The following is a 3,345-nucleotide window of genomic DNA, read 5'->3' on the forward strand; positions in this document are numbered from 1 at the left end:
GTCACTATCTTGTTCAAACATAATGACTGCGGTCATGCAAATTTTGACTCTCCATGGGCCCTTTTTTCACTCGCGCACATTTTCTAGTCATCATTTTCCATCACAGCTCATTGAAGCACCCAGTTAGAGGCAAACAAAGTTCATAGAGAGCACACTTGACTGCTCGGCATGATAACAATGGCTCACATTATCTAAGCGCACAGTGTTGACTTCTCTGCTGTTAATGTAAACACGTACTATGCTTCCGCCGAAGAATTGATGTTAAATTTGTTGTTTTTGGTTGTGGCCTGGTATTATCTGTTGCTGACGTCTCAAAGACCCCAAGAGCATTTTTTGGAGTCATGTTGTATTCATGGCGAAACCTAATGGTAGACCTAGACTGCGTTTTTGGGCACCACAGGTTTGTGAACCTAGAGAGGCACCTGCCTGGAGAGCATATTTGTCCATTATAGACACGATCAAAACACTTTTTCTGAGTATCATTGTAACATTTCAACCATATCAAAACCTAGTTACTGTAAAGCCAGCATTTAGGGGGCATCATAGGCACCTTTGAACCTAGTAAAAAAAAAAAGAGAGCTGTCTATCTAGAATGGCATCAGACACATTCCACTTAGTGAATTCTAGTGAGATGCCAATACCAGTGTACAATTTTGGGATTCAATTTCAAACCTAGTCAATACTGAGTCACCTACATACACTGCATTTTTTTGACATCCTAGACATGCTCAAACTAGTCAAAACCTAGTAGACTCTTAAAAATGAAGGTTCCAAAATAGGGTTTTCAAATAATCTAGAGAACATTTATTTCCAACATGAGGAAACTTTTGTGCAATGGAAAGTTTGTTCATGGAACCACTGGATACAAAAAGAACCTTTATTTTTAGAACCTTTATTGATAGGCACAATCAAACTAGTTATTTACAGAAAATAGCATTTTGGGCACCTAACTAGGCAACATTTTTGGGCATCAAAAACATTCATTCAAAGCATTCAAACCTAGTTAAAAGCTAGAGACACTCCTATCTAGGCTGCATTTTGGACAAGATTTTGTGCATTCAAACCTAGTCAATAGTGAGTCACCTGTGTAGACGGCATCATAGGCATGTACAATCTGGTCAAAACCTGTCTATCTGTATTCCTAACTGGGCATCACAAGTACATTAAATACTAGTTACTTTAAAATGTAAGAAACACCCAGGCATACTATGAGATCTGTGTCAGATTCATAACAAACTTCAAGGGATGTTAGTAGAGGATGGGGGCTGGATGACAAGAGAAAAAAAAGCTTCTTAGCAACAAAAAACTGATGTAAACACACCACCGCAGCTGTCTGAATCTCCACTGCTTCTCTATCCTTTCAAACCTTCGAAAACACTATCGTCTTACATTCATCAAACCATGCAAGTCACGCCGGACTGAAAAAAGAGAGGCTCAGATTCTAAGCAGACAACAATTCCTTCCCACAAAATGGAGATCAATGCTATATTGACTCGCACTCATCAGAGTAAATGATTTTTCCTATTGATTCTGCTGGAAGACTGACATGCGGAAGCCAGAGGAGTTATGCTGTTATGGTAAGATCTGTGAGTGCATTTCTGTGGATGTAAACAATCGAATATTCTTGGTCATAGGTTACCTATCCAAATACATATCATAGATGTCAGGGGTTACAGAAAGACAACAGTCACGCTCTGTAACAGCATGAATCTACTTGTATGGTAATTTTGTAATAAGAGCCAGTTAGGGTAATCTAATAAACATTGAGTAATGTGAGATGCATGCATTCTGATTTCTTGCATCATCATTACATTTTAGGTTGATATTACTATATTCAAGTTGGGTCGCTGTGTGTGAATCTCATTTATTGGGATGACTGCAAATTAAAAGTGCAAAAAAAAAAAAAAGGCCAGATTTACCTAATTATTATGAAGGACATTGCTAAAACAGTGTTCCTGTAGCTCAAGTGGTAGAGCATTGTGTTGTCAAGCATCAAGGTTGGGGGTTCGATTCCACGGGAACACATGATAGGTAAAAATTGATTGCCTGAATGCACTGTAAGTCGCTTTGGTTAAAGCGTTGGCTAAATGCATAAATTTAATTTCATTTAAAACAATCATGAGACAACATTATTATATTCTATTAGTATTCTTTCACCCATACATCAAATAGCATGCAAACAACATACAAACTAAAGATAAAGTTGCAAGAAAACATTTGCACATGCCTAAACACGCTTTTTATTAACTAAGTATCTTTTACCCATCCACAGATAAAAAAATAAAAAAAATAAAAACAGACAAAAAAATATTTTCCTATTAAACACATTTTCGATTTCTTTCCACTGAATCTCTGTTAAACATAACCTTTTACCACAGTGGGCTTATTGCTTTCCTTCATATAAAACGCTCTTCCCTTATCTGCAGATGTTCTTCCCTCCCCAGACATATGGAATTCCTCACTCTGTGGTCTGGAGGGAGGGAATGCTGTGGAAGAGACCCATCTGGAGTGGGAACAAGGTGGGTAACGGTAGAGATGATGCCCCCACTCTCCGACTGGCTCTCTGGAGAAGCCTTGGGCTTGTCTGGAAACGCATCAGTCGGGACAGACACAGCGGGACGATCCAGAGCCTGTCACAGGATAGCCCAGGGAGAGGAGTTAAAACTACAATTGGTTCTGCAGTTTAATGAAAGAAGCTACAGGACACTGGAGACTGGATGAGTGCTGCAACAGACAGGCTTAGTGAATGCAGCTGAAGGATTATGGCAGATTTCGGGTGATGATGGAGACAAGTGGTTTTGAGACCGTGAGTAATCACACGCAAAGTCAACCTTGACCACTTTTACAAGCTTATTCAGGCTTATTATCAGATGGGAAGAGCCAAAGACCAGCATTAAACCCCTTTCAAGTGTCAGGGCTTCAACGCAGACCTCAAGACCAGTGTCACATGCCATTTTGACATCCATATTAAAGCGTATGCAAATAGCATAACATAAAATGATGTTTTGAGATTGCTGGTAAACAGAATGTGCTGTGCTTAAACTGCACTTAACATGTATGATTCTCAATGCATTAGATAAAATATCAAAACAAACAGCATTTATTTTAAAAAGTAGTATGCAGTGAAAACATTTCTAAAGATTTATGTTAATGGCCAATGGACATTTTTTTGTCTAAAGACCTTGAGATCAATTGGTTAAAATTAATCTCAAGTTTGTAAATGCATTTTAGGGTGACTGTATTTATCAGATCATTTGTCTGTGTGTGCTGAAGTTGAGTTGTATGAAAAAGACCAAGATACACAACAACACTGATAAATTGAACATTTTATTTGTGGAAAAAAAA

Source organism: Carassius auratus, chromosome 6 (genome assembly GCF_003368295.1).
Source record: "Carassius auratus strain Wakin chromosome 6, ASM336829v1, whole genome shotgun sequence".
Lineage (NCBI taxonomy): Eukaryota > Metazoa > Chordata > Actinopteri > Cypriniformes > Cyprinidae > Carassius > Carassius auratus.